This window comes from Prionailurus bengalensis, chromosome D4 (genome assembly GCF_016509475.1).
Source record: "Prionailurus bengalensis isolate Pbe53 chromosome D4, Fcat_Pben_1.1_paternal_pri, whole genome shotgun sequence".
Lineage (NCBI taxonomy): Eukaryota > Metazoa > Chordata > Mammalia > Carnivora > Felidae > Prionailurus > Prionailurus bengalensis.
This window is the reverse complement of record NC_057359.1, coordinates 27,367,489-27,393,486: the sequence shown is the minus strand read 5'-3', so window position 1 is coordinate 27,393,486 and position 25,998 is coordinate 27,367,489. Positions and strand designations below refer to the sequence as shown.

Here is a 25,998-nt window from a genome sequence, read left to right as displayed (position 1 = left end):
ACATTAATACTACTATTAATCTTGCATGACATCTGCTGAACCCTTTCAATTGCAAAATTGAAGTTTTCTTTAACTCAGAATGTCTTATTTATTTATAACTTCTCCATCTATTCTTTTTTCCTATTGAAATTCCTCAACACTGCGTATAAGGTCTCACTTCTCTAAATCTCACAATTTCCCTCATTATTCTCACTTTCTCCCTGCCATGTTTCCTTAATGAAATCTTTAATTTGGTGATCAGCAAGCGATTATTCTCTGTTATCAAGTCTTCCGTTACATTTCTTATCTTGCGAAATGTGTATTTTAGCTAAACATTTCTTTTGGGGGGGCTCTGTGAATCTGTCTCCTTGAAAGTTTCTTTCTTTCTTTCTTTCTTTCTTTCTTTCTTTCTTTCTTTCTTTCTTTCTCTTAAGTTACACTCTTCTTCATTTCTTCTACTCTGGAGCGTCAGCACTCTGGTTGATCCCTCAGGCTGGTCTTCCTCCCTCAGTGGATTCCCTTCCTGAATCCAACGTGCCTTTGTGCTTTTCCTTGCCTCCTGTGGCTGTGGCTCACCCAGCAGGACCACCAGGCTCTCAGGGGAAATGGGTGGCCCTCGCTCTGGCACCTGCTGCAGTGGCCTCTCAGGCAGTTGTAGAAACTGGCCATTTCTCCTGACCCCTGTTGGTACCCGCACATCACAGACTGAAGACCCACCTCAGTTCGTTCCCCTCAAGAGCCCCAGGTTTCCAGGGATTAATTGGCCCTCCCAAGTAGTTAGGAAGACTGACAATCAGAACAAAGCTTCCACATGCCATCATCTGAATTCTCGGCTCTTGAAGGCTCATGTTTTACCCTCTCTGTCATTGAAGGAGAGCCCAAGAACACTTCTGGGCAGAACTGTGGTAGAAGTTAACTCCAAGCATTGGCCCCAAAACCCAAAGGGATTTTTTTCCCCAAAAAACATTAGCTTAGAGTGAGAAAGCTATCTCTCAAAAGAGAGTAAAACTTGGTATAAGCTTTCTGGAAGACAGTGAGGCCATAAGATTAAAAATTCACAAATACAGACTCCCTTTAAGCAAACAATGATATCTAGGCATTTTTTTCTGAGGGAACAGTTAAGGATATGTGCAAAAATCTAACTATAAGAATGTACTTTAATACTGTTAAGACAGTAAAACATAAAAAGGTGATAGTTATAGATAGGTAGGTAGGTAAATAGATAGACAGATGAGGAAATACTCCAAATGCCCAGTAATAATTTGTAGCAAATCAGCTTCGAAACACTGTAATCTATGCACCGATATAAAATTATACTCACTGAAGATAGTATTGTAGATCATTTGTGTGTGTACTGATTCCATTTTCTATTGTCTTTAAATCTATAAACCTCTCTATGTGTTTATACCTCGATCCGCATAAAATGGGGAAAGATAGGATATACCCAAGTGTTTGAAAGTGGTAGATGGGCAAGCAACGTTTGATCATCTAAAATTTTATTTTCTTATTTTTAAACATCAAGCAAATTTTGCTTGTGCGACTTTTTTAAAGTAGCAAACTTATTTTATTTTATGCTTAAAGTTCATTTATTGATTTTGCGAGGGAGAGAGGGAGAGCGTGAGCTTGGGAGGGGCAGAGAGAGAGCAGTGCCCAAGTCTCCATTTGGGCTCAGGCCGTGTTTCACGGTTTCTGGGAGGGAGCCTCGCCTCAGGCTCCACGTTGGCAGCACAGAGCTTGCTTGGGATTCTTTCCGTGCCCCTTCTCCACTTGCACTAAATAAATAAATAAATAAATAAACCTCTTATTCCAGAACTCTAGTTGAACTTTTCAGAATCATGTTCAAGGTTTCCAGCAAACTGCATGGTTACCTGATCCCAGCTCCTTACTCTTGGCTTTTCCAGATTGTCTCACCACTACCCCCACCCCCCTTAGCCTGCCTCCCTCACATTTCTTTCCACCATCACACGCCATTAGACGATGACGAGCTGATGTACCACACGGTCATCGTGGGCTAAGGAAAGCTCACTGAGAGGGAGGAATGGTCCCCTCCCAGGTCTTCCTCCAGGTTTCTGTTTCATCAGCAAAAGGTCAAGGGAGCAGGAATGGGCCTTTCATGGGCTGGAGCTCAGGGCTGGGGACAAGCTTCCTAGGCTGTGCAGACGCCTATGGTCCTGCCCCAGCATCCAGCCGAAGTGGGGAGGGCTGCAGGGCTGAGCCCATCACCAGGGCAGAGGCAATAACAGGATACCAGTCAGACCAGGGCCAGCTAGAAGGCTCACTGGTGATGACTCACCTGCTAATCCGGTCTCCTTCATTGTCCCCTAATCAACAGTGACAATAGCCTCCATGTCTAGGACGGAAGGAGAGAAATTTAAAACCTGCTATACCTATAGCTCAACCCTCTTTCTGGCACCATGTGGTGAAGCAAGGACATATCAATATCTTCTTGCCCCAGGCTCTTTGAAGAAAGTCCAGGGCTGAACGACATGAGGGAGCAAAGGAGTCCTCAGCCTTGTCGGTAACGTGCCTCATGCTGCCATCTTGTTATACCCAAGTTTTACTTTCTGATGAAATAAATGAGGAAAAAAAATGGACAAACTCTTGCTGAGCAGAGGTGGCATTTATGTGCTTGGCAAGTTTTTTATAATTCATGACATTCTTTTTTTTTTTTTTTGACACCCAAAACTCTTTTATTGGGGGTGGGGTGGGGAGCACCGGGGCTCCTCACTGCACGGCTTGTTCATTGACGCTGCTTCCTAAGTCCTGTGGCTTCATCATGTCAGATGCCTCAGGTGAGCTAGACAAGGACTCAAGGCACAAGACCTAGAAAGCTTCATCGTTCTGGAAGGCCAGCCTTACAGTGGCTGGAGCCTGCAGCCATGCTGTCTGACTGAAAGTGAAGCCACACTTTCCCAGTGTCTTACCATCACCCAGAAACTGGTCATACTTGTAGCTGCTGCCTGAGGATGCCCTTGACGATAATGCAGAACAGTCTCGAAAGTTGCCTCTTGGCACATGTCGGGATACTACATAATGGAGCCTCCTCCTTGAAGACAAGGGCTCCCTCCTTCCAGGTTGTATGGCCTTTCCAACATTGGATCTAGTGACCAATGTATCTCACTTTGGGTCTGGGGGTCCCATGACTGTTCCCACGCATATTCTCCCTCCAGCTTTGGTCCATGACAGCGGGAGCCTCTTGAGGACAGGAATTCTCTCTCTCCCTGTGGCCAGAGACCCAGCAGTGCTGAAGGGGGTGGGTAAGAGGCCAAGGCACAGGCGGGGGGAGGAAATGCCTCATAACCCAGAGCCTGTCAGTCAGAGGAGCTCACTAAAGGATACAGGAAGGGACATATTTGAGTCTTTGGTAGAAAGTTTACAGGGGGTCAAAGTGGCATCCCCCCCCCCACTCCCCACTGTAGAGAAAGGGCCAGGGGCTGGTTCTCTTCAATGGAAGTGACATTCTTGGGGGCTCCCAAGGGACCTTTGTCTTTTCAAGTAAAATCTTCACCATTTGCTACCTCTAGACCAGTGTGTTCCTCAAATTTTAATGTGTACACAAAATCACCTGGGGATGTTGTAAAAATGCAGATTCTCACAAGTCTGGGGTGAACCTGAGAGCTGCTGCTGGCCCATGGCTCACTCTCTGGATAGTGAGACGTTCAAGAGCGCACGTCACATGGAAGCCTGTTCTTGCTACAGCTGAGTGACCTTCGTCAGACACAACCAGATTTCCCGCCTGCGGTGGGTGAGGCAGGTTAGGAAGATGCCAAGCGTACAGAGGTGAGAGGAAGGGCCTCTTTACCAGCAAATCTAGCAAACGCATCTCTCCTCTTTCAAGTTCACCAGGTTGCCACAAAGATACTCTTTACCAGGTTGCCACAAAGATACTCTTTATACCGTCCACGTCTACGAAGTTCATTCTGGGCATTGAAGGGGTTAAAAGGGCCAGAGACAGTGAGAGAAAGCACCCTTTTCAAGGGCATTTCTAACAAGCTGAGCCTGATCCAAACCTGGTTTAATGAGTGCTTATTTTATACAAATAAGCTCACAGGCGCGTACTCATCTCTAATTAAACCAGAAAGAAAGCATTTGTTCTAATTGGGCTGCATAGCTCAAGAATTAATTGTGAGATTGTTTAGAATTGCAATCTTGTGACCCGTTCGCCAGAAGGGGGGCTGGGGTGGGGGTGGGGTGGGGAACCTACTTTAGGAATCTCACTCTGTGTATTTTTTGCTAGGCTTTTTCTCTTCCTAATTCCTGGAAACCTTCCTGCAGTCTGAACTGATGATTTACAAACAAACGCAAAAACTTCTGAGAGCAACTTACCGCCCTGCGTTACAGAGGCGTGGGCCAAGGTGAAGATAACGCAATTCAGTGTATATTCTAATGTGCCCCTGAGAAAGTGCCCTGATAATTAAGGGTTCGCACAATTTCTATGGGGGGGAATCCTGAGTCACGTTATTTATCAATATCAAAAGAGTCACTTTTGCATTCGGCAGTCTGGCCTGCCTGGAAACAACAGATATTCTCCCCAAACGCCAGTCCACAGCCACATTCAGCCAAAAATGCAAGAGGTTTCTATGGGCACATCCAGTGCCCTTGGGTGGCGTTGATTGCCATCGAGTTTGCAAAGGATTACTCGACGGTGCTTGGCACTGTTTGCTCCTGAGCTGCCCTCCTCTGCTTGGGCTCTGTCTTCTGTATCTTGGTGCAGCTCACTGACAAATGCCGGCTGTTTTCCTGCAGCCAGTTCAGCTCATCTAGCTGCAGAGAGAACAAGCTGGGTCTTTTGCCCTTCAGAAGCTAAAAAAAAAAAAAAAAAAAAAAAAAAAAAAGATACAGCTATGTCATCCTTGACGGCACACCCTGAACCCCTCCGAATCAGGGGAAGATGTCTTTAGAGAACCGGACAGGCTGGGACCCAGGTGGCCTTTAGCAGCTGGGACCCCAGTGCATTGGTGCAGCTCCGTTCAGCTAGCTGTGCTTGGGTTGCTAATACTCTGCCAGGGGCAAAAGGGAACCTATTTCACTGCCAAGAACTAGCTTGAGCTTGTGAAGCTGACACTCGGAAAAGTCTTGCTTTGACTTGTATCTGGAAAGAGAACATTTCAAGTTGAATGTCAGTGATGGAGGAAAAGGGGGATGCTTCAGATGGTCTTCCCGTGCGATACCACATTTCACCAGCGGGTCAGACTTCTGCTGGGAGGCTTCCCACCTCGCAGCCTTTGCCCCCAAATGCACAAGTTTGCACAGTTGTTCACTCTTGAACACAAAACCTGGCTGCTCTTGAGTAAGTTTCAGGGATGGAAAATGCAGAGGACTTTGCCAGAATTGCATAGCGTGAAGCAACCCAAAGCAGACCATAGTAATCGCAGACAGGAAAATGGATCTGAACAAAAACAGAACCGTTTTGCTTCGGGGAATGGATTTTAATAAAGATCCAGTTGATTGCGCCCAGCAGAGACCAGGCATTAAATCAATCGTCCATGCAACAGCCTCCACCCAGCCAGCATTACACCAGGGCGTGTGGGAGATAAATTGGGAAATGAAAGGCATATGGCCTTTCTCGTGAGGAGGGAGCACACCCCTGTAGGGAACTTTTCACTAGACTGTGAGTCTTTAAGGGCCGGCTTAGGGCTCTGAGTTCCCATCTCCTGACGTGAGATCCCATCCCAGTCTCCACAGATCTTTGCAGAATGAATGGATCTTTGCGGAATGAATGCAAAGATAATGGGAGACCGAATATAACTAACATGAAGCACAGGTATCCATTGGCACCGCAGTTCAAAAGGGGACCGACCAGTGTGGGACCAAGTAAGTGAGGAAGGGCCCTGGAGGGTGAGTCGAGCCTCAGTGCAGAGAGTGATCCTGAATATCCGTGGCTTCTATATCTCCTCATTTCTATTCCCAACCTTTCCCCCAATCTCCTGAACTTGCTGAGACCACAGCCTGTATGTATCAGGCTCTTTTCACTGCAGAGAGAATTTGACTTAGAGACTCCTAATCCTACTGCCTATACTATCCTAATGCTAACTTACCATCTTAGCATTAAGTGCTTAATACGTGCAAAACCAAAAGGACGAGAAAAACACACAGAGATGCTAATTCCCGGTTCATTTTGTTTATTGCACACGAAAAATGTATGAGCCAAAAGTTTATAATCGTATACTCTACACGTCCACAATAATACACGTACATAAGAGTATTTTAAATATATTAAAATCCAATGGCTTAAAACCTACTTAACGTACAATGTTGTATTGGTCAAAATAGCTTAAGCCATACAACGATTAAAAAATGAGCTCCAAGATCTCCATGGCTTTACACACAAAGGTTTATTTTTGCTCTGCTATGTGTTCAAGTACGTGGCAAGGACGACGTGTTAACTCTCAGGAACCAGGCTCTACCACTTGAAACATGTCCAGGCCCTATAGGAAGGGAAGATACAGCCAAGAAGGGTCATGTCCTGACTCTTCTACACTTGAGTCCAGAGATGACATAAACCACTTTCACCTACAGCCTATTGGTCAGAACTAGTCAAGGAAACTTACCCGAGAAGTCATCAACCACTAATAATAAAGCCTCAATTACTCTCTGAGAGGTCTGTTTGATCTTCGAGGCCCCCAAGTTACCTCTCAGTTGGGTGATACCAAAGTGCCCAGCATTTCACCATAGGGTCTAAACCAAGGGCCACAGCCAAGAGGGGAGAGGCAGAGACTCTGAATGCTGAGGACAGAGTAACTGTCTGGCCCAACTTTTTACTCATTGGGTCTCTGATTCTTTGTTGCCATATCTCACTAGGGATAGCATATGATTCTGCAAATATTCCAAGTAGATTGAATATTTAAAATGTAAGGTTTTTTTTAAGACCCATTTAGTATTTCCTTCCAGTTTCAAATACTGGGAACAATAAAAATTGGAAGTTCAAAACCTCAAACATCCCTGAGCCTCTAAGAGGCCTTACCAGGGATAGATAATCCAGTGAGCTCGTTGACAAAATTAGCTGAAAATACATGTGGGTGTTAGGCCCCTGGAGACGCGCTGCTCTAAGCCCAGATCAATCACCCCCTGGTCATGAACAGGCTCCACCCCACCAGGGTGATGACCACATGGAGAAAGATCCTGCGGTGGTGGCGACCTTCAAGCTCAGCTTTTCAATCCAGCCCGTCTGTACCTGGCCCCCCGCATCGCTGCGGGGAGGCGCTCTGGCTGCCAAAAACCTCCAAGTGTCATTGAGAGAAGTTGGTTAGATTCTTGCGGTTTGAGGATTAAGCCCGTGTGGAGACTCTAGTGTTTTTCGGTGCTGGAAGTGGGGGGGGGGGGTTCCTGGGGTTAGGGGTGGGGGTCCCGGCCTGAAGCCCGCCAAACCCCGTCACCTGAACAAATAGCTCCCTGTCGCACCGATGTCACTGGAGAGAACAGCTGAGGTTCAGCGGAGCATCTGCTAATGAATCGTCTCCACGGTGTCAGCTCTCCCGCCGGGGGCCCGTCCTGCACTCTGACATTATTTTCCTTAAGTGAACAAAAGGAAAGCCGGGATGGCATTTATCCAGGCCAGCTGACTAAGTCAGCACAGCTGGCTCCACCAGCTTAAAGACACCTCACTGATCACCAGCTCCAAATAATCTCAAAACTGGCCCCTGCAAACTCTCCTCCTCTGGGAGGGCAGATACAAAGCAGGGGCCAAGTCCTCCGGGGCTCCGGACCACAGTCTGCCTTGGAGGGGAGAGGTGGGGACCTCCCATCCTCCCTCGGCTCCCGGCTGATGAGAAAGCAGAGGAAGAGGAAGGCCTGGCCTTGGGGCAGGGTGGGGGAAGCTTGCTGGGAAGCCGTGTGTGTTCGCTGTGCCTCCAGCCCAGGACTGCCTGGGAACCCAGGGAGGTGCAGGAGCCCAGGCTACAGGAGGCGTGTGGCATCAGTGTAGACGCTGAACCTGGGCCAATTTCAGCAAAGGCCAAGATGAAACTGGATGGTGAGGGCAATTGCCTCGCCCTCTCCCCACTGGGGGCAACTTGTGTCCAAAACTGCATTTTGCATTAAAATAGGGCAAACAGGGACTGAGTTTCTCGGGCAAGGCAGCAGACGGGGCCGGATTGAGGTCACCTATTTTCTGAGCTAGGAAAACACTTATTTGGGCTTTCATAAAGATTTTTCCTACTTTTTAAAGGTGTGTCCAAGAGAAGTATTTAATGAATGCTTGGGGCACCTGGGTGGCTCCATTGGTTGAGCATTCGACCTTGGCTCAGATCATGATATCGCGGTTCGTGGGTTTGAGCCCCACATCGGGCTCTATGCTTCAGCTCGGAGCTTGAAGCCCGCTTCGGATTCTCTCTCTCTCCTTCTCTCTCTCTCTCTCTCTCTCTCTCTCTCAAAAATAAATAAATAAATATTAAAAATATACAATTTAAAAGTGCTTGGTAGTGCCTGGCCATAGGCACACTATATAACAGAATGGCTTCACAGACACAGGCCTGTGAGATTTCATTATCTGCATAGATGAAACCGATACCTTTTGTATCCTGCAAACTTGAAAAAGTTCAAGAAAGTCTCAGATGGTGAATTTGGGACGAACAATGGAAGCAGGCCTTCATGGTGACATACCCCGTCACCTCCTGCGTAGACATTGTGCTTTCTAACTCTTTCCTTCCCTTCAGCTCAACAAATGGTCACACACCTAGGAAATTCTTCAAGGAACATTCAGGCTGTGCTCCTATATTCAGGAATGTACTGGAGAGCCCTGCTTTCTGAGACTTGGGACTGTCTGCTTTTTGAAAAGGATGTTCACTTGAATGATGCATGTATTTGGGCCCTTCTGGCCCACATCATCTCTACAAGGACTCATTAGAAATGTGTAAAGAAAGCAACTCCAGGTTGGAATGTATCCAAGCAGAAGACCAGATCGGCACAGAATCAGACTCTCCTGTAAACCCCATAGCCTCCGTGGTATCACCCTCTGGGCTATGGACAGACCGTTTGACCTAAGTTACTTACTACCAACCAGCAAATGAATTTTTCCAGTGGATTCTCAAGCCCGTCTTTTTCTTGTGGCATTGTTCCATTCTGATAAATTTATCTGGATTATGCCTATGAGAGTAAAAGGTTGGGGTCATTCACTAAAGACCATGAGCCTCAGAGTATTGGGAAATAATGATTCTACTTTCCCTGCTTGAATTAGGATTCTCCTAAGCAATGGACGTAGGAGGTCAGAAAGAATGGACAGCTGTTTTTAAAAGACACGATATGCATCTGGGGGTCTTTGCAGTTTATGAGGCATCTGTACCACAAAGAGTTCCACAGATACATCTTCATCATTTGGAATTGAGTTACTTAAGAAATGGGCCAATGCGGGGCGCCTGGGTGGCACAGTCGGTTAAGCGACCGACATCAGCCGGGTCACGATCTCGCGGTCCGTGAGTTCGAGCCCCGCGTCAGGCTCTGGGCTGATGGCTCGGAGCCTGGAGCCTGTTTCCGATTCTGTGTCTCCCTCTCTCTCTGCCCCTCCCCCGTTCATGCTCTGTCTCTCTCTGTCCCAAAAATAAAAATTAAAAAAAAAAAAAAAAAGAAATGGGCCAATGCAAGAAGAACACTAAGACCGCCCTTTGTCTCCAGAAAGAAGGAAATAAATCTCTCATAGGAAAGAGACCGCCTGATGTACCAGGGGGAAGAGAGACATCCCTACTGTCAGAGATATGAAATTCAAAACAAAGAATTCTGTATAAACAAACCTTGTTACTTTTCTTAGTTGTCTACTCCAGACCTGATCATTTTTAGAATTCCTTGCTAATGATAGTTCTTCAATGTAAAAAGCATAATCATCCTGTGAAATATCAAAGATTTATGCTTCTTCGTCTAAAATGTGCAAAAGCTGCCTGCCACGCTCATTTCTATGTCCCAATTTCATCACTGGACCTTTGTGAGCCTGTATGAAAACTCTGAGGTTTTCTCCTGTTTAAAAAAAAAAAAAAAAAGTAAATAAGCCAACTTATAGCACTTAACAAATAAGCCCTCAAATTCCTGCATTTATATGAAAAGGAGGCATAATGCCAAACAATGCAAAGTAACAATTTTGCCCTTGAAGATGTAGTCAGAGAAGACGTGGCTCTGGCTGAGAAGGTCGGAGATTAACTCTGCAATATAAGCCCATGCGCTGGATGCATGAAGATTCCGGATTTGCATTTAACAAATCTGCTACCGTAAGCAAGGTAGACTTGGCTTTGCTCTGGGAGTACTTAGAGAGTTGTTGACAATAAGTGAGTTTGAGCAGGAGGACACATTCATGAAATAACTACAGGGGCGCCTGGGTGGCTCAGTCGGTTGAGTGTCCGACTTCGGCTCAGGTCACGATATCACGGTCCGTGAGTTCGAGCCCCGCGTCGGGCTCTGTGCTGACAGATCAGAGCCTGGAGCCTGTTTCAGATTCTGTGTCTCCCTCTCTCTCTCTGACCCTCCCCCGTTCATGCTCTGTCTCTCTCTGTCTCAAAAATAAATAAACATTTAAAAAAAATTTTTTAAAAAGAAATAACTACAAACTGTAATGAGTGCTGTGAAAAGAACATGGCATGTCATAAGGAAAGGCCTGGAAGGATGCTATCTATATTCACGCCAAGGCCTAGAGTGCCAGGAGGAAAGCTAAGAGAGCTTCCAAGCAGAATAGCAGAGCCGGAGACCCAGAGGCAGGGAAAATTTAACCCATGGAGAAACCAAAAGGCTGGTGTGGCTGAACCTGAAAGACCAGGGCTGAGAGATGAAGTGCAGTTGGAGGCAGGCAAGGGCCGGGTGATGAAAACTTGCCAGCCTCAGTGAGGATTTTGGATTTTACTCCATGTGCCATTGGAAGGGGTCATAACTGGTAACCATGAGATAATCTGGTTTTCATAATTAGAAGGCTATTCTGGATGTTGTGTGGAGAACGGGTTAGAGGAGAAATAGAGAAGTGGCAAGACATTCAGGAACTGGTTAGAATAGTCTACAGGAACTGGTGGGAGAGTCTACAGAAGCAGTAATAACAACCTGGCTGAGGTTAGTGATGTGGATATGGAATGGGTAGACCAGCTGGATGACTGAAAGTCTTGTTTTAGACACATTAATTCCGATATATCTGCAAGACATCCAAGGACAGATCGTGAGTAGGCAGTTAGATACATGAGTCTGGAGTTTACAAATATAAATTTGGAAGCCATAGACATAATTTACATATCTGGGAATGAGTAAGTTCACCTGGTATGAGACACAGTGAGAAAGGGAGACAGAATGAGCGTTAGGAACTGCCAACATGTCCATTCTAAGTAGTTGATACGTAGCCAGTAGAGGAAACAGCTTTGAGTAATTTAGCCCTAGCTCTGTCACTAAGAAGTCGGCGTCCTTGGGCTAAGAGACTCGATGGTACGGACCCAAAGCTCTCTGAATGTTTACCACCCCATGATTTTACCAAAAGGCATTTTCCCAAACCTACAAGCTGACGAATGTTGGGTGGGCTCAGGACTGACGTGAAAGAGGTCAGCTAGAATGACACCCGCCTTCTCTCCATCGTGTTTCTTCAGACAAAATGGTGGGCTAAGTAAATGATGGGCCTGATATTGCTGTGGAGAGAGCCCTCAGATTTTAGCGAAGAAAACTTTACATGATAAGAAGGTTCCATGTATTTGTGAACACAGAGGTTAAATTCAAGTGTGTCTTGGGGTGAGGAAACAACTGGGAAAAGATTTAGAAGCCGGGAATTGTCCAACCAAGGAGACCTTTTAAATGAAGGAAAGCGATATTTCTTATTCTGCCTTTTGCCAAAGTAGAAGCATGAGGGAGATTCCAATCCTTTGGATCACCTAAAGCAAATACTCTTCAAGTCAACGAGAGAGGACCAATCAGTGGCATTCTCTTAAGAGCTTCCAGGGCTTTGCGGTGACAGTGTGGAGCCTGCTTGGAATTTTCTTTCTCCTTCTCTCTCTGCCCCTCCCCCTCTCAACATAAATAAATAAGCTTAAGAAAAAAGAGCTTCCAGGAAATGAATGTCATAGAAAGTTTAGTGTAGAGTACATTGAATTACCTGTGAGTTCTTTTAGGTCCTGAGTTACTCTCTCCTTCAGGTTACATAGTTTGGGAAGCTATAGGAGGGAAACAAACAATAGAATGAATAGGATATTTTACATTTATTTTTTTAATGTTTATTTATTTATTTTGAGAGAGAGAGAAAGATAGGGAGAGACAGAGAATCCCAAACAGGCTCCATGCTGAGCCCCATGCAGGGCTCCATCCCAAGACCACGAGATCAGGATCTGAGCCGAATCAAGAGTTGGACGCTTAACTGACTGAGCCTTCCAGGCACTCCTAGAATTAATAGGATTTTTAAAGGAGCTGCATGTATAGTTAGTGTATCGGTTTGCATGTGATGTGTAACAAGCTTCCTCAAAACTTAGTGGCTTAAAATATCAAACATTTTGCAGTGTAAGCACCTGAGAGTTGGCTTTTTGATTATAATGCAAGTGTCTGACATTAAGCTTTTGATTTCCAGGCAGCCTCTTCACACAGCTATCTCCAATAAACACACTGCCAGCCACGAGACTAGATAAAAAGCCAGGCCACTCCACCCCTGTTTTAGAGGTCCCTGGTTGACTTCCATAACTGACCATTTGAAAAATAAGTGTATTTTTCCCTGCCCATGCTGTAATTATTGCTCTTATGTTTTAAATTCACCAACGAGGAGTGAACCCACAAAACCCTAGACAGCCCCATCTTCAATCCCGAATAAAAGCAGAACCTCAAGCCCATGCTTTCTCTCTCTCTCCACAACCTCGTTGTATGACCCCAAACGTGCCATGCACTGTCCGTGACCCTGCGTGTGATAAACCTTGATTGTTGTTTCAAAATTCCCTGAGAGTTGCTGCTGAGGTGCCTCTTGCAATCATAATAAGAACCACAAGGACCAGTGCAACTACAACACCGACTCTGAACGGGGACATTTCTGTGGGGGCTCGCCCCAGGCCCAGGTGAATGCCCTCCAGCAATTCTAGCCAAGAGCCAGCACAACACACATTTATACTTCCTCACCATCCCATGGGTGGGCTGAACAGTTCTGGTTTGGGCTGGCACAGATGACCTCTGCTGGCTCCGGAGGAGTTTCACATCATCTTTTGTGTGGTAGGGGTCACACAGGTCTAAGAGAGCAGACTTCAGTGTGTGAGTTCTTTTCCTACCTCTGCCTGAATCATGTGTTGATCGTGCTTGGATTGTCCTATTGGCTGAAGCAACTGCCAGAAGCAAGTTCTGACTAATGTGGGTGGGACTAGCCAAGGGTATGGATGCAATGACACACGAATAAATCTGGGGCCATTACTTGGACAATCTACCACAGGTATCCCCTATCTGATGCTATGGGAGAATCTGGAGTTAAAAGGGAACAATTTAGGAGCCTACCATGAGCACATGAGCGCCTGAAAACATTGTATAATTATTGAAAGAAAATTTTAAATGTCAATGTGGCCAAATACACTCTGAACAAAGTTAGAAGGTAAATACAAATTGAAGAAAAGGTGTCTCCCATACAAAAGACATGCAAAGGATCAATATTCCAAATGTACAAAGCCTTGGTACAACACAATGAAGAGAAGACAAAAACCCCATAGTGGGCCTTTGCCTTTTCCTTGACTGGGCAGTTTCAGAAGCCAACGACCAGTGCCTTGGGAGAGACCAGTGCTTGGAGGGGGGAGATGTGTCCACTGGTGACAGCTTAATCCACCTCTACCCTCCCGCATAACCTAGGCTGTGGTTTCTATATCCAGTCCTTCCTTTGTTCTTGCTTATTTTCTGAGCCTCATTTTTCAGCCTCCTTGTCAATGACATGAGCCACCTGATACCCCCCAAAAATCAATTCTCCATCTGCTTACGTTGCTTTCTATTGTTTGCAGCTCAGAACTTCCACAGGTACACACCCTACTAGAAAAATGTGCAAATATGAGTAAGCGAGTCGTAAAGGCAAAATACAAAATAACCAATGAGGACAGCACCTGTCTTGTAGACCACAATGCTGATGGTGTCATATGTAACACAACAGAAATTAGGAAATAATTGACAATATCCATCCTCACAGTGGGGAGGATGCAGAAAACAGGTACTTGCCAGCATTGTTTCTGGGAATGCACACTACATGATCTTTGCGCAAGGCAATTTGACATTATGTATCAAAAGATAAAATTTCAAAAAAAAAGACAAAATTTCATGCTCGGCAATTCCACTTCTTGGATTCCCACCTAAGGACATAGGCAGGAAATAATGTGGAGAGACATATGTATCTGGAGGACCACTGCACCAATGTGTACCATAGCACAAAAAAAGAAAAACTGAATTTATGGTGTTCCATAAAATAAAACAATATACTGTCAGTAGCTAATTCAAGGTGGCACTATTTGATCTGGCAGGATATCTGAAGACTCCTAGCACGCCGAAAAGCAGAGAACAGAGCCTCAGGACTGGTGGGATTCCACTTCTGTGCATGAGACTTTCTGGATATGTTGAATTCATTTATGACTTCCTTGAAAAACACTGATAGAGTGCTTCACCCCAACACAACCATGATTTTACATATCCTCCAAATACTAATTCATTTCTTATCATTATAGCTCTATGATAGAGGTCCTTGTATTAGCTCCGTTTTACAGATGAGAACACTGAGGCAAGTTAACTAGTCCAGGGTCCCAAGCTGACAAGCAGGATAAAGAGGGTTCGAATCCAGGAAACCTGGATCCATACCCTGAGCATTTACTAATGAGCCTTTCAAAACCGTACCCAAAAAATTTAGTAGGGCCTATATCTCTGTCTAGTTGGAAGTTGGCTGTTTTCTCTTTTGTCTGTTGTATTTTCCTTTATTTATTATCTATTTTTAATCCATTATGTCTTTTTGTTCTGTTTCACAGTTTATGTGTATTAGCTACTTATAGAAAGACCTTCCAATAGGTCTGCTTACACGCAGAACAATCCAACGGCCAGACGATCCCCTTACTACTATCTGAACGTCACTCTTTCACTCAGTGCCAAATGCAGCACCTGGAGTGGATGTCTACTAAAATGAAAATGGGGACAACTAAGTTGACTTGAAATCATTCCACCTTGAATGTGCCAGAGAACCTTCTTGGGAAGAAGAACAGGCATGCCAGGAACCTGAAGAGAAAATAAAATATATAAGAAGAGGGGACTTTCTGCTAATCTGGGAGGAACATCATCCAGAGGAGAGAGTGAGTCATGCACTCAAGGCTCTCACCACAGGGTCGACAAGAAGGAGCAGAACACAGGGAGAGCAGCAGGAGTTTATATTCCTCTTAAAGAGCACAAATGCCTAGTCTTACTCTTTGCTTTTGTTGTTGTTAATGGGAACACTTATAATGGTAATGACAACACTGATGTGATGTTGATGAAGTAGGTAACTTCAAAAGGTAATTTGTAATGTAGAACATTAAGCTTTTAAAAATACGTCTGGGGTAATCAACAAACTCATACAGTTTCTTATAGGCATTTTATATAGCCTTTTTTTTTTTTTTTTCACTTCTCAGTCCCTTCTCTCTTCTCACTACCCTGTGCCTGAGGCTTTGTCATACTGGAAGGGCCTTGATGGGCACCTCGAGACAGGAGAGGAAACCAAATGATTTAGTACACCAGGCTGGACAGCTGCGAGGAGGAGATCAGCTGGGTGGTGTGGAAATTCCCAACGCTCTCTCACTGATGCTCTTCCCAGAATGGGTCATGGGGAGGGCCACTTACCCCACGTCCTGGACCCCACAGGGAACACAATAGCTGACAACCAGCATCCAGAGAAGAGGAAAAGAAAAACAGGAACTTATCGAGAGAGTGAACAAGTAGGAATATTCCATATTGTTGTATTGTTGTATTATTATTATTCCTATTTCACTGGTAAAAAAAAAAAAAAATTGAAGACTTAGAGAGGTTAAGTATCAAAGGGCCAAGAGGAGGGAAAAGCAAACTGAGGGTCAAAGGGCACAGGTTTCTATATTTACATTTTTGAGGAATTTCCATACTGCTGTCCATGGTGGCTGAGAGAATTGGTATTCCCACCGACAGATTAAAAATGGAAATAGCATATGATTCAGCTATCCCACTTCTGGGTATATATCCAAAGGAGATGGAAACCAGATATCAAAAAGACAGCTGTACTCCCATGTTATTGCAGCATGATTTACAAGAGCCAACAGGTGGCAACAACCTAAGGGTCCGCCAATCGATGAATGAATAAAGAAGCCGTGTAAATGTACAGTGGAATATTATTTAGCCACAGGACTGCCATTTGCAATGACCTGGCTGGGCTTTGAGAACATTGCACTGAGACAAGTCAGCTTGGAGAAAGGCCGAAACTGCACGATATCATTTATACTCACGCGTGGAGTCTGAACGAGCTGACTTCATAGACACAGACCGTAAAATAGTGGTGGCCAGGAGCTGGGGCTCGGGCAACTGAGGAGATGTTGTTTAATGATACAAACGTGCACGTAGCAGATGGGTAAATTCTGGAGACCTAATGCAAAGCGGAGTGATTGCACTCAACAATACTGATTTTATACCTCAAAGTTGCTAGAAGGTTAGATTGTAAATGTTCTCACCACAAAAAAGCAATGGCACAGGTGGTACCAGGTGGTAATCATACCGCACTATGTAAATGTGTCAAACCAACATCTTCATGCTCCTTAAACTTACACGACATTGTATGCCAATCATACCTCAATAAAAAAGGGAGCTCTGGTTTCCCTTCTCCTAGGGAATGGGGGGGCCCCTGTGATTCTGGAAGATGCCATCTCCGCCCTGTGGAGAAACTGTGGCCCAGTCCAAAAGACTCAGAGAGCGACTCCCTAATCCACATGCCCTTGTATAATCAAATCCTCCCAAGCTCAGTTTCCTTGCTGACGCCTGGAACTAAGAACCCACCCTGTGGTTTGGGGGCCTAAGAACCCACCCTGTGGTTTGAGATGGTGAGTTTGAGCTGCTGCACATGCTGACGGACAGAGACCCAGTGCTCAAGGAGGAAGATCTGTCATTGTTATGATTATTAGTAGTTATAGGATTGTTATTCCAATTATTTATCTAAAATGTTTTCATAGGTACAGAGTATAGCATTGGATGTATGTACTTGATTGATTTATCTAAACCCCTGTTATGGGGCATGAATCTTGTTCACAAACCCTCTACCGTTAATCCTGTTAATGACCTTGGGGAAAGCAAGCACAAATACAACGATGGGGAAGGAACATGGCTTACTGCACCACCAGGAGTTCCTGGTTCTCTCTTGGGGGCCCCTCTGTTTCAATGATGGAGGGAACGCTCCAGGGCCTTCACTCAATCTTAAACCAATGCAAAGGGAACCAGGACTCCACGCAGCTCGGGAGGCCTGCCCAGAGCATTTGTAGGCTGGGGAGAGTCCAAATGGAGATGCCACGTAACTACTTAGAAGTTACAAACCAAGCTCACGTATTGCTCAATATGTAATCTCCTCCTCTCCTCCTTCCGTCATGCTCCAGAGGCCGGGTTTCAATGCAGGCTTCTCAGATTCCTTGGTGTTCCATGCTAAAACCGGCAATGAGGAGAAGCAAGCCTCGGCTCTCCACGTGCCCTTCCTCTCTTACCACTCGAACTCCATTCCACAGCACGCAGAGCTGAGTGGACTCCCCAGCCTGCACATCTAAGATCTGTCCACACCTAACATCAGACAACTGCCTCTGTGCCACCACCAGGCATAGGGCCATGCACGCTGGTCTGCCCAAGGAGGACAGACATGGAGAAGAGTCCCATGAAGGCTCTGGAAGTAGGCTCAAGGTCACTGGATAGGGAATTCTGGGGTCTAAAAGAGGGGCACTCTAGAAGGGAATTCTAGAAATGTTATACTCCCTTCTAGACTGCATTCTCGGAGGGCACATCCCCTGAACCTCCTGATGTCTTCATCTTACGAGAAAGAACAAGGCTAGAGGAAGATCAGAGTAGAGCCCTATAAAGCAAGGGTCTTACAACAGAGGTCCCTTGCCCAGGTCTAAGCGAGGGCAGAATTTCTCAGGGGAAGTCCTCTCATCTGGCTGGTAAACTTACAGACTACTATTGGGAATCGAACTCAAGTAGATACTTTGATTCATTTATTCAGCGAGTATTTTTCCAACCATCAACTACATATCAAGTGCACTTATAAAGGAGAAACAAGGCTAAAAAGACAGTCCTTGCTTTCACGGCACTTATATTCTTTCTCCATGCCATGGTAAATGGACAGGTGATGATAAGCACTGTGAAGCTATTAAAGCAGGGTTTGTGTGATAGAATGGGGATCAGCAGGCTCATTTATGTTGAGTGTTCAGGAAAGACCTCTTTGAGGAGGTGACATTTGAGCTAAGGCCTAAACATCAAGATGGACCCAGCCTTGTGAAGTCCTGGAGGCAGAGGGGATAACAGGTGCAAAGGACCCAAGGCAGGAGAAAGCTTATGGTATTGGATTAACAGAAAGAAAGCCAGTGGGCTTAGCCTAGTGAGCAAAAGGGCAGGAGGTGAGGACAGAGAGGTTGCCAATACTAAATTGAGGAGGCTATAGGTAAATACCCTATAGGTACCTATATTTTATGGTATTTAGATTATTGTTCAAAATGCCACGAAAAACCACGAGGTATCCTAAGCCAGAAGAGATGTGACCTGATTTATGTTTTTAAAGAGCATGCTATACAAAGAATGAAGGGGGAAATAAGGCTGGGAACAGGCACACCAAACAAGAGGCACAGCCCAGGTAAAAGGATGTGGTTTCTGGGACTAGGTCGGTAGCTTTGAAGCTAGGAAGACATGAGATAAGGAATAAGTCAGGATATGTATTTTGGAGCTACCCTTGAAAGAACTTGGTGATAGATTGCATATGGAAGGTGAGGGAGGGAGAGGAGCCCCAGGCGACTCTCAGATTAGGATCTGCTCAATTGTTCAGATAGTAGTCCCATTAATGGAGATGTGGCAAAGGGCAGAAAGTGAGAAAATCCAAGAGGGTCTGGGAAGTACAGGGGCACATGTGGACTGTTCAGTGAACAGCCACCATCTCTGCCACCGTGGGCCATGTGCACAATAGAAGGCAGGGAATCAATCCTGGAACCCTTCCCACCCAGCCACCCATGTCCCTTTCCCATCCACCTTTCCTCTGCTAACTCAAGCTTCTCCTCTGTCTCATTTCCTCAGGACTCGGCTCTCCATCACTCATCTTTCTCCCTCCCGCTGCTCCTCCCCCACTTGCACTTTTTCTCTCTCTCTCCCTCTCAAAATAAATAAATAAACTTAAAAAAAAATTAATAGAGCCTGAAGGAGACACCGCTTCCTTGGGAATCTGCTTTCATCCACTAATGGACAAAGCAAGTCCGTATAATGCTACCATTTCTGGCCCAGGAGCAGGAAGAGGGAGGTGATCACATGCCAATTGTACATTTCTCTTACTTGTGTGACAATAATGGCTTCCTTTTATTGGGTGCTTACTCCATATTGCCACTATTATTTTTGTCATAGTGTTCCAACGATTACTTTGAAAAGTGGCACAGTCAAGTCAAATCCCAAATCTGAGGCTTAGTGACCTCAAGCAAAGTTACTCACCCTCTCAATCCTGTTTCCACGACCATTTAAAACGAGGCTAAAACCACGCCCCTCGTAGCCTTGAGACTCCAACAGTCTCCACAGTCTCGTAACAGAAGAAAGGCTAAGCGTCGTGGTTCCAGGGTGGCAACCCCAGCTGGTACGCGGGCCATTCTTTCCTGAGAGGAAGAGAGAGAAGCTGGTGGAGGAGGAAAAGGCCGTGAAGTCATTCTGACCAAAGACTTTGAAGCAGGGCTTGGGCCTGCCCTTATTCCAGGTCTGTGGTGCAGCTGCAAACTGAGCCTGAGCCGCTCGGACCCACACAGAGCAACGAAAGCCCTCACCAAATGGCCTGTCGACACCAGGTTCCCTCCCAGGACCCCCCACCGCACCCAATTCCCTATGAATCTATGCTTGGAGACCTGGAATGTTTCCATGCAAGGGTAAGAGACTGGCGGCATGCTAGGAATATTGACACAGCAGTGGTTTAATTAAATCTTTAGTGGAAAAACACAGCTAAGAGGTGGGGCCAGCTCACCAGGCATCTGAGTCCCTGCCATCCTCTGGTACCAACACTGGAGTTAATACCATCACTCTTGCCATGATGTCACTCTCAAAGGGGCTGAACTGTCATTTGAAAACACCGCCCGGCTCTTGAAACCAGTCACCTTCTTCAGAGAAACTCCACGGGCAGAAATTCTGGATGTGACATAAGCCAAAGCAGAGGCCTGGATGAAGTGGCCCGCTGGGGGGGGTGAGATGTGAGGTAGCAGGAACGGGATGATGGGGACAGATGAGTCCCAGGAGATGGGGAACTCACATTTCTGTCCTCTCAAGTCACCCACAGCCTGGCCTCAGATCTCTCCCAGGAGGGCCCATCTCTACTGTCACTTTGAGTTTAAGAATCTGGGACTGTAAATGAGACGGCCATGTGAGGCATGTCAAGGCACAGGGAGGACACCGGCAGACGGGACCGTCGGGCCTTTGGCACAAGCCTCCAAAGCCTCCGTCACCTCCCCCCCCCCCAAACCCAGGCAAAGCATGTTTCTCAATTCCCACCCTTTGTAATAATAATATCTGGCATTTATCCAGCATTTAAAATATATTAGACCTGCACTGTCCAACGGAGTAGCTACCAGCCCCCCAGGACTGTTCACTACTTAAAATGTGACTAGTTGAATTGAGATAGTCTTGCTAGAAGTATAAAATATACATCAGATTCTGAAGACTGGTTTAAAAAAATATAATATACTGTATTAGTAAATTTTATAATGATTACATGGTAGAATTCAATATTTTAGGTCTATAAATTTAAATAGGATGTTATTAAAATTAATTTCTTTATTTTTTAAATGTGGCTCCGAGAAAATTTTATACTACATTTGTGGCTTAGGAACAATTGTGATTGGATTCATGATTAGAAAACCACGTTGTGATTGGGGATCTTCACTCTACTGGCTTCCAGCCTGCTCCACCCTAAAAGGCTGATCTGAATTGTCTACACGGGGGGCACCTAGCTGGCTCAGTCAGTTAAGCTTCCGACATCAGTTCAGGTCATGATTTCATGGTTCATGAGTTCAAGCCCTGCATCGGGCTCTGTGCTGACAGCTGGGGGCCTGTGTCTCCCTCTCTCTCTGCCCCTCCCCTGCTCACACTCTGTCTCTCTCTCCCTCAAAATAAATAAACATAAAAAAAAAAATATTTTGAATTGTCTACACAGATTGGTTCCTGGTTCTTTGACTTCTGGTTGGGTTCACTCAATGGGGAATAAGAGATTGAGGAGAGGATATTGACTCCCCTGGCTCCCTGCCCAAGGAACACAAGCTAGTCGTGTCTCTGTGCTGTAGGGGCCTGGCTGGTGGCCCTTCCCACTAAGCTCTCTGTTTCCATGTTTTGATACATATTCCTGCCATGGCACCTAAGCCTTCCCATTCCAAGTCTCCAGGCTGATACACTATCCTTGGTGATTTCTCTACACCCACATCTTTGTAAACAATCTTTTTACTAAACCCTCCCAGATTCCCCATTTGAATGTGCCATGTGTTTCCTCCCTGACTCACACAAGATTTTTTTGTGGACTGCTCCAAGAAAGCAGATACCATGTAACATATTGTCCTACAGGAAAACTCATTCCAAGGAGCAAGTCAGATTGCCAGGAACTTACCTACTTCCAATGTTGCCCCAGCTGGAGGAGAGGTCTCACCCTCCTATGTTGAGTGGATTGGGGGGGTGGGGAGGTGGGGATGAACTGCCTCAAACTCCCAAGGTTCCAACAGTGCCATGGGACCAGATGGGAAGGCTCCAAAGTATCCAGCATGAAAACCAGCAATCGTGCATGGCCAAGGGAAGCAGCTGGATCCCTTCAGTTATTATGTTCATGTACAAGGATTGAGCTCAACTGAGTTTAAAACTCAGGGTTGGCTTGAGTAATATGCATGTTTATGTGCATAAAAACAACAACGCAGTCATGATGTGTTTATTGAGTGACTCTCATGCACTAGGCATTGTACTTATGGGACATTACGCCCATATCTCTTTAATCCTCAAGACAGTCAAGAAACATGTAAACTTTTCTTGGTTGATGGATGTATATATATACATCAGCAATTAAAACAATCAGCAATTAAAATTTGATCTTAAAGGTACAATTGGGACACAGCTCAACTCTCTCCACAAACTGAGATTCGGAGAAATTAAGTAGCTTACTTGTAAAGGTACATTGGAAAGCTATGGTGGAACTCAGTGGCTTTCATGCCAGACCCTCATGATCTCCGTCTGACTGATGGGCTATCCTTATTCAAGGTGTAAGCCATTTGATATTTTCTAGCTGAGAATTAAACACATAGATAATATGCCTGTCCATGAAGAAATGCCCCCCACCCCCAGTTCAAGCAATGAATTCATCCCATTCACAGATAACACAAATATGTTATAAAAGGAGCAGAACCCAGGGGATTCTGTCATGCTCACTATGGGAACAGTCACACTGACAAACCTACAGTTGAGAGTCCCTGTAACAAAGAATGCCATTTCTGGCAGGCTGGAGAGAGCAGACCAAGATGGCCAGGGGACAGCAGACACGTTCATGAAGAAGAAAAATGAGCAAGGCAAATGTGCTGTCCTATTCAGTTCAATTTCAGCTTCGTCTATGGGGAAACTAGTTTCACTGTCCTCAGATGGCTCAGAGGGATCTCACAGACCTTCAGGAGGAGCCATGGAATGTGCATTCGTGATGGATGCTTCAGGATCTGGCCGTAGTCTCTTCCTTCAGACTATTGTCTATTTCACATGTCCTATCAACTCTTGGGAGACCTGGGGGGCTTTCTCTTGCCCCCAAACCTGATCCCGGATCCCTTTCAGGAATGGCTGGTAAGATCTCTGGAAGGGAGAAACTACCCTTTTGTCCTCTCTTCCCATCCCGCCTCATTCAACACTAAACACTGGTCAACACAGTGTGCTCCCAAGCTCTGATACTCTGAACATGCCAGAAAGAAAGAAGCCAGGAAATACTATCCCTCTTGAGCTCTCTTGCCCTGGTCTCATGGTTTACGCAGCACTGAGATGGTGCCAGAACACTTGCGAATCCTATTAGTGCTCCCTGGAGGCTCCCCACATTTGAGCCAAAAACTGACTCATGGATGATCAGTTTCATGGTACTAACCCCCAATCCCATGACAGCATCATACCTCATCGGCTTTGACGTTCTCCTTTGTAACTGAATCTTTAACAGAATTAGGTTTCTCTCACAACCACTCTCTCGAGCAATATTGGCTGCACTGGGTAATTCGCCTATGAAGGTCATAATTTATAATCTGGGTATTGTACTGAAACGGACAGACAATACAGCATTACAGATCATGACATGCTGTAGTTAGAAATCCTAGGAAAGTCTAATTGCATATTCATTTATTTTTACCAGGTTAGATTTCTTTTATAAGCAGGAAATTTCCTGGATGCTTGCCGCCACCCCTTCATGGGTGTTATATATGCTTGTATTTATTTTAAATTTAGAAGGAAAATAAATTAGTATTTCAGGAGGAAATTTATGTTGAGCTTTGCAGCTCATTCTACAATTTTTTTTAGTTTCAAGTTCAATGCTAGCCCAGTAATACTGATATTAAGAAAAGACCAATTATGATGGGGAAACTGGGTGGCTCAGTCAGTTAAGTGTCCAACTTTCTGCTCATGATCTCATGGCTCGTGAATTCGAGCCCTGCATCAGGCTCACTGCTATCCGTGCAGAGCCTGTTTCAGATCTTCTGTCTCCCTTTCTCTCTGCCCCTCACTGCTCACAGGCACAGGTACACACATGGCATGTGCTCTCTCTCTCTCTCTCAAAAACAAACAAAATTTTTTTTTCAGAAAGACCAGTGATGATAATAGAATTATAATTGCTTAACATTTAGCACTTAATGTTTAAAAGTCCCTGTTCTAAGCACTAAACACCCATTATCTTGATTAACCTTCACAATAATTTTGTAAAAGAGGACTATTATTAAGCCATTTTATTCATGAGGAAACTGGAACTTTAAGAGTTCAAGGTCACCTGGCTGAGTGTGGCAAAGTCAGGATTCAGGTCAGGCCTTGGGCATCAGAACCCTGTTCTTAACCTGTACACAAAAGTGGTGGAGAAGAAAATGAGATTAGATTGAAATGTCCCATGTTTTTGGCTTATGTTTCTTTCCCACTTTTCACCTTTCTGCAATATCTGGAAGTCAGAGATGTACAACTAAAGTCTCAAAGCAATTTTGAGTCAGATGCAGTGGACCTCAAAAGAACTGGCCGGGTTTTTATTTGAAGCTTTATTTGTTAAATCATAGTTCATCTCTGAAGAGAAAGATTACACTGCAAAAAAGAAAAAAAAAAATAACACCTAACATTCAGCCCAACATAAGCAACATGGAAATCTCTGGGATTACATAAGACCTTCCCACATGAGGGATTTATTTATGCTGCAGAAAGGTGGTGGTGGTGATGTGTGTGTGTATAAAAGAGAGTAGAGGCCGTTTAAGAGAAAGAAATGAAAAACAGAGAGTTTCATTGCTTGTATTTTTGAGAGTTGAACCTATAGAACCAGACTTCCTGTCCCAGGCCAAGTTCACAGTGAGATAAACTGTGTATTTAAATGATGGGTGTGTGTGCATGTGTTGGTTGGCATGTTTTGGTGACAGAGTCAGGATGAGGTGAACTATCATTCCATTATGAAGAGGTTAGTGTGAATCTCTCAGATTTCCTCTAGTTTAAAATTTGGGGAAGGGTTGTAAGCCCCGCCCCACCAAGTGGAAAATGAATCTACTCACGCATTTCTTCATTAATGTAAAACTTCATTTATTCTTCCTTAAAATACTTATGTTAATCACATTTGAGAGAGTCTGAAATTACATACCACTTAAGTTCAATAGAGTATATACATATATTTTCATACTTTGGTAGAAAAAAATAGTAATATAATGCAATACATTTTATAAAATGTTACATATCACATCATATTAAATACCTCACCAAATATACATATGTAGTATTTAATTTCATCTTACACACAAATATTAATAGTGTAATTTAGGTGATTTTAATTGTGTCCTTGTATTTTTTTGGTTCTTCTAAATTTTCTACAATAAAAACATATGACTTACGTGCTTGGATAACAGAACAATGAGTAAATTGCCCTACTTCCTCATTTCCCAAATGGAAAGCCCATTTGCCAAGTCTGCTGAAGTTCAGCCTATGTGAGCTTGTTGAAAACCTCTTCCTCTTTAAACTTCTGTGTCTCCACTTATCAAATACTTTCAGACCAAGTGGAGGAATGGACTCTGAACCCCCCCACACACGTGCACGCGCACACACACACACACACACGCACACACGCACATTGGAGAATGGAGAAGGTATCATCCTGAGTGGCTCATTTTGACAGCCATGGCTTCCCGAAGCCCACTGTGGAAATTCGGTCTCTGAGGACTAGTGGAGCCTGTTCTATCCACGCCCACCCCTGCACCCACCACTCACTTCATATTAATGAAAACTGCAGGAGAGCCCAGGCTGCCTTGCTAACACACGGAGGACACAGCAGACTAACTCAATGTAATGTAATGTAATGCATTTTAACCCTTCCACTGAAAAAGACACTCTACAGAGAATCCTAAACTGCTAGGTCGGTGCTGTTTTCTAGAGGATTGGGGCCGTCAGCTACAGCTGGAATGAAAGAAAGGGTGAGGAGGCTGTTACTAATGGGACAGTGTATTTTCTAAAGACACACACCAAACAGAAATATCTCTAGGCAATCAGGGATGCCGCAGACACTGGGCTGGCTCTTTGGGGTGAGTCAACTGACTTGTGCCGAGAATGTGCCAAGACACCTGCCATTCTAAATGCAGGGCAGTATTGAGAATCATGTGCCCGCTGTTAGGACTAGCTGAGTGTCCCTCAGCTGCACTATTAGGTTGGTTCTTC

At 44.9% G+C, this 25,998-nt stretch overlaps 1 long non-coding RNA gene across 4 annotated transcripts; it reads right to left on the bottom strand.

Annotated features, from left to right (window-relative positions):
- Positions 1-3,880: 3,880 nt before the first annotated feature.
- On the bottom strand, positions 3,881-23,743 carry LOC122474461. 4 transcript variants are annotated; one of them, XR_006294905.1, is made up of 9 exons: positions 23,235-23,743; positions 20,087-20,247; positions 19,570-19,727; positions 14,933-15,870; positions 12,020-12,077; positions 9,705-9,924; positions 8,971-9,063; positions 7,381-7,491; positions 3,881-4,782 (listed from the first exon to the last, which is right to left on the bottom strand). It is a non-coding gene; the product is annotated as an uncharacterized LOC122474461 (long non-coding RNA). The 4 variants fall into 4 exon arrangements; XR_006294902.1 differs by having other exon boundaries at positions 7,356-7,491; positions 23,235-23,742; XR_006294904.1 differs by having other exon boundaries at positions 7,356-7,491; positions 15,724-15,870; positions 23,235-23,737.
- Between the last annotated feature and the right edge of the window lie 2,255 nt (positions 23,744-25,998).